This window comes from Thunnus thynnus, chromosome 13 (genome assembly GCF_963924715.1).
Source record: "Thunnus thynnus chromosome 13, fThuThy2.1, whole genome shotgun sequence".
Taxonomy (NCBI): Eukaryota; Metazoa; Chordata; class Actinopteri; order Scombriformes; family Scombridae; genus Thunnus; species Thunnus thynnus.
This window is the reverse complement of record NC_089529.1, coordinates 7,468,452-7,480,300: the sequence shown is the minus strand read 5'-3', so window position 1 is coordinate 7,480,300 and position 11,849 is coordinate 7,468,452. Positions and strand designations below refer to the sequence as shown.

At 40.9% G+C, this 11,849-nt stretch overlaps 1 protein-coding gene across 1 annotated transcript in view; it reads right to left on the bottom strand.

Moving 5' to 3' along the window:
* Positions 1–11,849, bottom strand: part of LOC137195314 (LHFPL tetraspan subfamily member 7 protein) — a 94,319-nt gene that overhangs the window by 3,657 nt on the left and 78,813 nt on the right. The window lies entirely within an intron of this gene.

Here is an 11,849-nt window from a genome sequence, read left to right as displayed (position 1 = left end):
ATGCTTCCCCAGTGTTACAGTTCCCCCATTTGCATTGAGACTTGATGATTTGTTGCCTTGCGTTACATGCATGAAAATAAATCACAACTCAGGTAGTTTTATTAACTCCAACAGTGGCAGAACAATGCTTTTAATATACTGAACAACAAAAGCCGTGATGACCTGTAATTGACAAAACCTTCAAATGTAAAATGATTCACGTTTCCTTAAATCCATTTGTACTCGTCATTTCAAAACTCCAGGGCTCCGTTAAAAAAAAAAAAAAGAAGCTTGCTCTGCGCTTTGCGGCGATCAGCTTTCTCAGACGCTCTCCTCAGTGCCCATACAGCCAGAGAGCAGCTCACTTTTACAAATTGAGTCAAGTCTCCCAACCCATGCTGCCAAGCAGTTATCGACTGCGCTACAGGCTATCATTGCTGCTCTTAGTCATTCTGAGTGCCGGCTGGATTTCCATTACAATGCCAGGTGTCATAGTTGTTTTAGCTTTGGAGAGCTGTGGGGTTACTGGAAAAGCTTTAACTTGTGAAAGCGAGTAGCTCTCTAGAAAACACAACAAACATATCTTTTATTACGTTGTATTGATTTTACGAGATGACGGTTTTCCTACTTTCAAGGGCAGCCGCTTCATGGCTAGTGGAAAACAATGCGTCATGCGAGCGCCTCAGTGCAATAGCTGTACGAGTATCAGATCGATGGTTTGTGTGGGCAGGGGAGGATTGTGCTCGTAGAACAAGGATGAGGTAGGAAGCTTTCGCTGATGTTCTAGTTGCACACTGGGGGATTTGGAATTGACTGTGAGGCAAAGAAAAGCAGAATGATGAGGAAGAAACAGACAAAGAGGTGTGAATGGGTGAAGGAGTAGTATCTCTAGAGTGTGGTTCGTCTAGCCTCTTGTAGCGTCTCTGTGGAGTTCATTGAGGGTGTAACTCTCAGCAGACCTAACCCCGTGCTCAGCCCTCCCAGCGCTCAGAATGGCTCCATGTTTTATCTGCAGGAGCCCGGCGTCTCAAAGCTCCCTGCCTAATGACACTTTAATGACCTTCTTTATCAAACTATCATTGGATTTTGTGGATGAAACAAAGACACAGGCGCAGGCTTGCAACCCAAACCCACTTCCCTCCTACTGTACACTGAAATGATGGTATATAAAGCAAACTTGGGCCCAAACCTCAAATGGATTAATGATGAACAACATAGCATTACTCCCAAACAATCAATACAGGAATTAAATCCAGGCTGTAGTCTATAACAAGTGTTAGGTAAGCAGGATGAGGGGTGGTTGTCTGGATCAGATAAGCTGCAGTTCGGGCTGACTGGATCTTTGTAAGCCTTTACTGAGAAAAGAATTGAAAAGCTGTAAAATCAACCTCACATCAGACTCAAAACTGATCAATGTATCCTTGACATGCATTTACATGTCTTAATGACTGCCTGTATTACACACTGTACGGGAGACATATGCAGAAGAATGAGCTCTATGTTTTGTGACAAAACTTCAATTCAGGCAAGAGAAAAAGTGAAATTGCATTCTAGTTTCCACTTTATGGTGGACAAGCTTCATTTCAACTGGCTCTTACATGGCCTGGTGGTCTAATCCAATGAGGAATGGACAGTGTGATGAAAGAGTCTGACATGACACCACAGTGCCATGCAGGGAGACTGAAGCCTGAAAGTGTTCATTACTTGTGCAACCAGGAGAGCAGCTGCTGAGATCGCATGAAAGCAGAAAACTTGCACATTTTGTCAAGAATTACAAAGAACATCTGAGTCACCTCTAACTTGAAAAAGAGAAGAATTACCAAACCAACCGGGGTAACGGAATCAAAACCAAAGATGTTAAAATCATTGTCAGTACAGCTCTGACTTAACTCGAACAGAGTTGAATTTCTTGGAAGTTTAAAAAGCTGTCCACACAGTAGCCACCAGGCGGTAAAACGCTACGAGTACTTCCATCTTTTATCTTCTAATAGACCCAAGCAGCAGACAGTTTACTAACCTTCCAACCCTTTATCAACACTCTGCATTTGTAAGAACTCATACAGGGAGGAGAGTCTATTTTGGCCAGACCTTTCTCCAAACAGGGGAATAAAAGTGAAGAGGTGTGGAGTGAGTGAGTCAGCCCCAATCAGATGAGACTGCTGAGTACCGCTGAGTCCATGAAGCTATCATAATGGCTCAGAGATGAGACGGTGAATAATGGAGTTAGCTGGACACTAATGTGTCCCAGTTTCATTGCAAACTTTTCTCAGAGGGCAAAGGAAGGGGGTTATTATCTTTCAAGGTGTGTGTTTATTCACAGAACAGATGACAAAACAAACAGATGCTTCTCAGATATTTAAAGTCGCTAGCCATTATTGTGTTTAATTAATTTGTGCTTTCTGCTTCATACAAAGGTATGAAGCTGAAATGGCAGTTCTGATTAATGCTGTAGTACTACATTCTTTTGAGTTTCTTGAATTACTTTTTCACCCATGATATTACCATTTAACATACTTAAAATTTTGAAAAAATATCCTTGAAAACTCACTGTGTTTCTTATGACTGACAACTTTTCTGAATGCATACTTCAGCAGCTTTGAGGCACACTCAGACTTTGAGTAAGATATCGATTTGGAAAGGCGAAACAGCCAGAGGCTTCCAAGAGCACCAGATTTCATTGTTCATGAGATTTGGCCCGTTTTCAGGTAGCTACAAGGCTGTGGAGGCCTTTGTGTACGATAATGAATAGTAAATACCTTTATGTGTTTGCTTCTCAATTTTTCTGTAAAGGTTTTTATTGCGTGCATCCGTGGCAAGGGAGGTGGGGGAGAGAAGTGAAATTAAATAAAACAAGAGGAGAAAGCGTTGTGCTGCCATTCAAATGCTCAGTGCAGCTTTTACCAACTAAATGAACTAAATTAACCTTGAATCTCTTTCTCAGTGGTGTAGCGAGAAATGGAAAGCTGCTCCCAGAGATGGCGAAACAGGTTCACAGCGGTGAGAATGAGAGACTGAGATTGAATGGGTTTGTGGAGCAGGAAGGTGTGTGATAACCTGGCGTCCAAGTGTGACACTGAATCAATTTCATCACAGGCCTCTTGCTCAGAAAATGGCTTAGGTTCTTACAAAAACCTTGAAAAACACACATCATAAGATTACTCTTGTCATATTTTAATGTGAACGTCTGAGGTCAGCGGTGGTCATCCTGGAATCTACTCTTGTCAGAACAAGCCAGAAATCCAATAAACTGCAACCTCTGACATTCACAGACCTTGTACCTATGTAGTATTCCTCAATTTTATTCTTCCCAAGATATTACTAATAAAAATTTCCATTATGTGAGATTCGTGGCTCCTTTTATTACAAGGCTAAGCCTTCTGCTTTGGATCAAACTCTATTGCCAGCCCATGCTGACTCTCATAATTTGGTTAGCAATGGGAAGGGTTGAATTAAACTCATTGGAAATGGGTGGCTCCCCTACTGTATATGCAGCGCTACCTAATTCCTGTTTTGACATGGTTTCATCTGTCTAGTTGCTCCCTCTGGCAAACACTTACATACAGTATATTAAGCGCTCTGATTATTGTCACCCAGGCCCAGACGGAGAGATGCCTGTCTATACAACTACCATGCAGTAAAACCCAGTGTACAGTAGTGTACTGAAGCAGAATGATTCAAAGTCTGAAAAATATAGTATTGTTAAACCTTGGTAAGGATCAGGGTGAAGATTCTGTCAGCAGCAGCTTAATTCACTAACATGCTGCCTTGTGTGTGTTCTTCTATCGAGGAACAGGCACTTTAAAGTGTTTTATAAAGAGACGTCAGCGAGAGAAAGACACTGAAATAAAAAAAATCAGACAGGACGGGTTACACAATATATATTCAAGCCTTGCAGCCAGCAAGAGCGGACTAGAATATATTAGAAGAGACTAATGCCCTGCTTATCTTCTCTGACCTACATGGCAGACAGACAGTCAGGTGGAGACCACCAGCTCTACTGGGATGAGAGCAGTCAGACGTGTAAATATAAAAACATTAAAAGAAGAAGCGCAGAATCAAACCGGATCTTTGGGTGTTACTTGCATCCTTCTGTGTCACTTTACTCTCACTCCTGAAAGAAACTTCTTATCTGGCTGCGGTCCAAACAGGACATTATCTGCTGCTACTATTCACTTCAAAGACACATGAAAGAGCACACACATTAGACCGTGGCCTTACATAACCACAGACCTGTTTGATGTCACATTACCTCGCATAGCAAAGACATCAACACACCAACTAGAGGGGAAAAAAAACACATTTTTCTTCTCTGCCAAAGCTAACGCCTGCCTTCTTCCAGGTAAAGTTGTAGGCGAATGCACAACAACAACAACAAAATGCGTTTAATAAATCTTGATTTGCCGACACAGCGCTCATTTGTTTCAGTTGCTAGCCATGTTTGTCATTGATGAAATACAGTGACAGGAAACATATGCTGGAAAATGCTGAGAAGTATTGCTTAATTACAGATGCAGGCCCAAAGCTATACATCAGAACTACTGTTTCTCTACGGTGTCTTTCCCCACTATATCCTCTATCATCTTGCCCCCCCCTTATTTTTCCACGAGTAAGCATTTTCCCTGAATAGAACAGGTGAGCTGCTCTCTGTCTGGTCCCATGTAGATAATAATAACACAGATGTGATCAGGCAAGCTGATGTAGATGAGGTGCTGATTTACAGCAGCAGCCTGGGGCAGTAAACACATAGCGTGACCCACATACACACACTGTTATATTGTATATACATGGCACATACAAGAGAGCATATATATATACATATAGAGCATGTGGCTATCCAGGTAAAGAGGGGCCCCTGTAACGAGAGTAGGGGGCCAATGCTTGGCTCAACAGTGGTTTAACAAAGAAATTGAAAGATTAGTGTCTAAACTGCATAATTTAATCACTGTTTGTATTTGCTGGAGATGTGTGTGTGTGTCTGTCTCATAGTGAAAGCATAACAAAGGGCAATGCATAACAGTGGTGTGTCTGTAGGAAAATGGCTTTTCACAGGCTGCACACAAGGAGTATTTCCATTTCCTCCTCTATCTACAGGCGAATGGAGATGGGGAGGGATAATTTCTGTTTCTCTCTCAGATAGAGAGCACACACTTTTTCCTCGATCTCCAGTCTGGCAGCATGGAGAAGGAAGCAGAGGCACGGCCAAATCATAGATGCGACTGTGCATTAAGGAGAAACCACAGATAAAGATAAAGGAACAGCAGAAGAATGTGTGAGCACACCTGAGAAGACCACAGACAACGGAGCGTTCCATCTGAAAAACCAACCATCTTTAAAAGGGAATCAGTTGAAATAACAAAGCTGTGGACACAGACCGCAACAGATGGTCCACCAGAGTCTTGTATCTAAATGTGCATCGAGTTTGCTCCATTATTTCGACCCCTCGTGCCCTCAAGGTGAGAAATGATACTGTGGAAGAGGAAAGTTTCTGAGTTGTTGGGAGTTGAGCTGTGCCAGCAATGAATCTCCAGGTAGTCAGCTGGGACCTGGCGGAGCGTGGGCATAAACAGCAGGGACTCCATCCTAATGTGATGAGCTGTGCTCTAGTCTGCACACAGCCATGTTGATAATTAAGCTCAGTGCGCCTCTGGGAAATTATGCTAATGACACTCCGACTACCTAGTACATTTCTCGAAAGGTTGGGCTTAAGGTGATCATGTACACAGCGGCAACTAAAACACATCTTCCTAATAAATGTCTCTGGAAAATATTAAGGACGAGAGAAAAAAAACATTGAATTAAGTGTTTTGGTAGATACATCTGCTCATGTGATGTTCATGTGTTTTTATCTCCATTTTCTTCAAAGACTGTTGTGCAAAAGAAGAATGACAGAGAACTGTAGGATGGGAAATTCCCTTTTGTGGAAAAATGAGACCATACTGAGGTTTACAAGAAGAAAACAGTTGAGAGGCTGCTGAGCTGTCCTGGTCCAACTGGAAAGGACACATCCTCCAGGCAAGGGGGAAAATCTGAAACCGTTAAAACTGAAAGTTATAGTCAATGATGAGATAATCTAATGATCAGTCAGCTGTGATAAACAATAGCTGTTACAGGACAGAGAAATTCAATTTGTATGGTCCAGTTTGCTTGTTTAATTACGACAAAGAGGTGAGACAAACCGACACTGAGTCTACAAAGCTTGTTTTAGTCTATGTGAAAGCAACTCATTAAAGAGAAAATCAAACCATTTTCAGTGGAAATGGTCCACTAATGTCAGTGGAGGGAAAAAAAACTGTTGACCTTGAGCTCTGCACACAAAAAAAAGATATAAAAGATTGAGAGAGTAAAGAAAGGGAGAGAAAGAGAAAGTCGACGAAATAAAATACAGTGAGTTGGGAGAGATTAGCAGGGCAATAAAATAGCTTCTGCTATCTTTAGAACGAGCAGGCCTGTCTGTGGACTGGTCAATCAGAGCTCAGTAATAGGTCTGTTTATCACTCAGTCGTTCAGACTGCTCTCTCCACACACACACACACACACACACACACACACACACACACACAGGACTGCATAGGTGGTTAAAGCCCGCAGTACAGAATGCATTTGGGCATGCAGATGTTTTGTTTAGTCTCATAGACTCTTAATTGATTTTGACTCGTACAAGCTTTTTGCATCTGGGAGATTATATTAGATGATTAAGTGAAGCTTCAATGATTGTGGCACTGCAACAACAAAGACAATGACACAGATAAGATACAGAGAACTAAAGATAACACAACAGTTAAGTATGAGAGCATATTGTGAATACTCTCCACAGATAAAGAAATATAGGCTAGGCGGTGTTGTAAACAGATTGCAGATTAATTTTAAAAATATACTTGATTTATTGCTGAGTTAGATGAGAAGATTGGTGCCCCTCTCAGTGGTATCAATCCTCTCATCTAAGTAAAGCAAATAAGTGTATTTCACCAAATTTTTTCCTTTAAAAAGGTGGGTTCATCCAAGTCACAAATAACACTCACTGACAGTGAGGTGTGTGGATTATTTTGAGTAACAGGGATAAGGAGATATTGCAGCTCAATTTTTCAACAAGATGATGTCATAAATACCAATTGTTGACTAAGGCTAAAAGAAGAAGATAAGATAATATGCAGATCAGCAAAAGAAAGCAAAACAAAGATACAACAAAAGAATGACAGAATTACAAAAAGATGGACACCATTTTCACAGCCTCGTAAGATGACTTTGTGTGTGCATGCTGAGCCATCTAAACCCACGATTATGACTGTGAATCTCCATCCTGGGAGCACTGTAGCGATGACACATGAATCTCACACGCTGCATCCAATCTATCATCTTAATTACTTCCATTTCCATATCGCCATCTATTTTTTTTTTTTTTTTTTTTTTTTATGTTGTAAATTAATTTACACCTCAGACAAATTGCTTGTCCTTGACTTCCTTATCCCTTATGAGGCAGCCCACAGCGAGCATGGGGTTGTGTCAGTGTACAACCTAACCAAACCTAATCTGTCGCTCAATCCATCCAACCCACCGCGCAGATTGAATTAGCATGGGAGACAAAGTACTTCACATGCATGGATGGGAATATAAATAATAATAATACTGGAAAGAAATTGCCGATTAGATTGAAGACATCAATCAACTGTGAAGAGTTGCTTTCGCCGCGACGATAGTGTGTCGTATGAAGAAACAGTCCGTGGTTTGGACGGAAACAACGGTTTATCTGCTGAAACTTGAAGGTCTGCTCTCGTGCTGCATGTGGACGGCTGCAAAAGGTGATGTCTGTGTGTGTGTGTTTGTGTGTGTACGGCTGTGTGTCTGACATTAACCCCATGTTTGTGTTGACAGCCTTTGGCCCTGAGGCTAAGCCCCTTAAGCCAGACGTCTCCTGGGTTCAGTAGCTGCCGCAGGTTCAACAGGGAATGTCAGCCTTAAAAGTCAGAACAACCTGGTGACACTGGTAGGTGCATTGTACATCCAGCTGTGCTGTGGCATCACAGTTCAAATCTGTGTGTCATAGAGACAAAGAGAAAAGGTAGAGCAGAAAAGCCTGTGATGAATGTTACAAGCCTTGATTGATGTCATGTACCTTTTATGTAAAGCAGATGAAAGCTACAAAATGAGGAAATGGTTCAACTTTTTTTGTCCCTTTAAGGTTATTTTCATTAAAAAACATATATTTTTCTAAACACATGCATGAAAACAGCACAGAAGATGTAGTGGATCTTATTGAATAAACATCTACACAACCACACTAGCTCTTTGATAGAATATACTGTAGAACACAGCAGGTATAATGAAAAGTGCAAAATGCATGAATTCATGAGGTTGGCTAAGAACAGGGTACTTATTTTCCAATTGACTGCTGCGCATTTTTCAAATTGCAGAATGTATTTTGAATGGGTTTCCTACGTCCTGGGGTTATAAAGCTCACTCAGCACACACACAACCCTGTAATTCAAGTGAGAAAATGTGAAAAGTCCTGCAAGAGGAATTCACCTATTTTGTGTAAATTAATTTTGCATCCACAGACAGTTTTAAAAAATGTCACCATGGCAGCATGTTGATTATGAAAGCAGTGAAAGAGAGAAAGTGGATCATTATGAATGTGATGTGCACAAGGCTGCTGTAGACAAAAGAAGATCAGGAGCCCTGCACCTGGGCGCAGCAACTATATACGAACTCCCATTAATCAGTCTGTGTGTGTGTGTGTGTGTGTGTGTGTGTGTGTGTGTGTGTGTGTGTGTGTGTGCGTGCTGCAAATGTGCCTCTTTGTGTCGCTTGTGCAGTCTGCACACAGAACATATGAAAATAATACATGAATGTCCTTGTTTATATGAATCTTGATCTCTATCTGTGTGTGTATGTGTGTTTCAGTAGTGTGTATTTTTCTGGCAGTAGTGTTGGATTGAGGACGAGAGGGTGGACTGTACACAGAAAAAAGAGGGATCTTCTATGGTTTGCGTAGTAGTTGATATACTTATTGATTCAAAGAAATAGTTTGATTTGTTAGAATAACATTTTAAAATCCAAGATCTGAAAACAGGAACCTGCTGGAAAATACTTTTTCAATACAGCTGATTTTGGTTATTTTGTGAAATATTAAGGAGCTTTTACAGTATAAAACCATATAATCACAGTGTTAGAGAAAACCTTTTCTATCACAGGTTGTATAACTGCCTGTGGAAATAAATTGTGTCAGTTTTTACAGTGAAAAAGCACAATTCGATATTGGTTTTGGACTCAGCTATGTGCACAAAGCGAAATTTTCACATCTGCTACATGTCAGTGTGCAGAAGATGCTCTAAAATACCATGTGTTTAGCCATGTTTTCTTGTTGAAAGACATTTTGCTAATATTAAAAACAAACTTATCTTCACTGAAACAAAAAGAGTATAAACATTTTTTTTTCTTTTTTTACCAAAAAAAGCTAGAAAGAGGATGTTGCAGCCTCACAGAACAGAGGAGTCCTGCTTGGTACAAACCTAGAGGATCATTATCTGACAACATATAGAAATCTTTATGAAGAGTGCAAGATGTAGCCGGGTTGTGTGTGTGTGTGTGTGTGTGTGTCTGTGCATGTGTGTGTAAGGGAGGGTGCAGCAACATAATGAATCCCTACAGGAGATATGGGGGCCTGCTGGGCTGCTGTAATGAAGCTCTGCCCTGCCATCGCTCCCTGACCCACTGGCATTAAGGAAAAATGGAAACCATTACCTTCAGCCTTCACCTCACCAGTCAACCAAGTGGGAGACCTGGAACAGACATGCGTGTATGTGTGTGTGTATATACTGTATATGTGGAGCAGGTATTCCTCATGTTGTGGGAAATCATGTGTGTGTGTGTAGGTTCAGGATGGAAACATAAATCAGGTTGAGGTAGAGACGGGGCACAGCAGGGAATCCAGACCAGACAGGACTGCTACTGTATATGACGAATATGTCTGTCACAACAGTGATAGGCTGTCGCAGGTGTGTGTAGGTGCCATGTAAAGTAAAGCCCAAGAGAAGAATGTATCTTCACAAGCATCTAAACAGCTTTAGCCAAGACATACTTTAGTTCAGACACAAACACACACACACACTGAAGATGTAGAGGACGGGGTTTTAAAGAAGATTGGATGTTTCCTCTCAGTCACATTCAGGCAGAAGTCTGTAAAACTGCCCAGGGATCTTAACAGCTTTATGTGTGTGTGTGTGTGTGTGTTTCAGTACTCCCCCGCTAAGCTCAGCCTTGGTTGAATGCATCTTATTAGGAGTAGAGTGTCTTTGTTTGTTGTGGATTTCCAAAAGAGTAAACAGACCACACTCCTCAGCTATATGTGTCTATGTGTGTGTGTGTGTGTGTGTGTGTGTTTGTGTACGTGATTTCCACAGCATTTTATCACGTTTTTCAGTTGCATCTTGAAGCCATTGTTCAGAAGTGTCGAAATCCACAGTACCCCAAGGGAAGGAGAACAAAAGGGAGGCTTTTGTCTTAAGTCACCACAAATTATATTTTGTGGGCTGCGTCGGTTGTGGCGGCTGCGTCCTCCACTGTTGGCTGGCCTCTCAAATTGGAGTGCCGCTGGCTGGGGATCATTTGATCAGCAGATCTCTGGGATCAAGCTCATTACAAGAAATGGAGCACCACCGCAGCCTGCCACAGATGAACCCTTCAGATAAGATGGGCTTCTCTCCTTTGGCTCTGGTTTCCTTTTCTCTTTTTTTGAATCTTTTTTTTATTGTTATTCTAGCCTTTTCTCACTCCTATTTCCGTTATTGGTTTAAAGGTTGAATGAAGGATTAGGAGAATGACTAGTCAGTTAACAGGTGACTAGCAATATCATAATTATTAGTAATTTTATTGGACAAAAACATATTCATAACAATTTACACTGCACTCATCTCACCGCATTTGCTTAGTACACAAAAAATAAATATATCTTGTGTGAATTATACCAAACTTCTTCTCTTAACCACCAGATTCAGCCACTTACCATAATTGATGTGCATGAAGGGGGTAGAACACAAACCAGACTGACAGAGAGCTTAAAGAGAAATCAACAGAAGTTGTTTTTATGTTTTGAAGAATCACAAAAAGTAATTGGTGGAAGTTACTCATATTCCCAGAAAGGAAACCTCACTGTTAGCTCACAGCAGGATTACATATTAGCATGTAGCTATCTGGTCAGAGCCCTGGATTTTAATGGTGTTGGTGTTTTAATGGTGTTAAGGTGGTAGATGGTTTTGCACAGAAACTGCTGATAGAGTTGATAAAGCTGCAGACTGATGGCTTTGAATGGAAATGTATTATAACATTTCAGATAAGCACAAACAGCTCTGATCTGATGAATACAGTAATGCTTATTAAATCATGCACTAATGGTTTGTTATCATTGTAGTTTTGTATACATTACACGTATCTAATATGCCGATGTGCTAACTTGTTTTAAAAATGCTAACGTTACCTGTGTATCATGGGAGGCTTCTGTGCTTTTAACTTTTGCTGCCCATTGATAGTTTGGTACACACACTTCATTATCCCCTACATAGGAGCTAGCATTGTGTAGTGTGGGTTAGTGTTATTACTGCTACTAGCTGCTATTTCTCTCTGGAATACCACATGTCGTGTTAGTGATTTCTTATGGTTTTAATTAATAGTTTGTAGTGCCGTCACCCCATATGAAAGGCAGAAGATGGTATTTGGCACTGGAAACCTTTGAAGGGATGTTACAAAAAGCAGCTCTGCAGGCCAGGGTACGTGCACAAAAAATGATATTTGTTAAGAAAAATATTGATGAAACAGAGACAAAAATGAACCCCAGGAAATTCAACAAAAATAACTTAAGCTGAGCAAAGACCAAACAA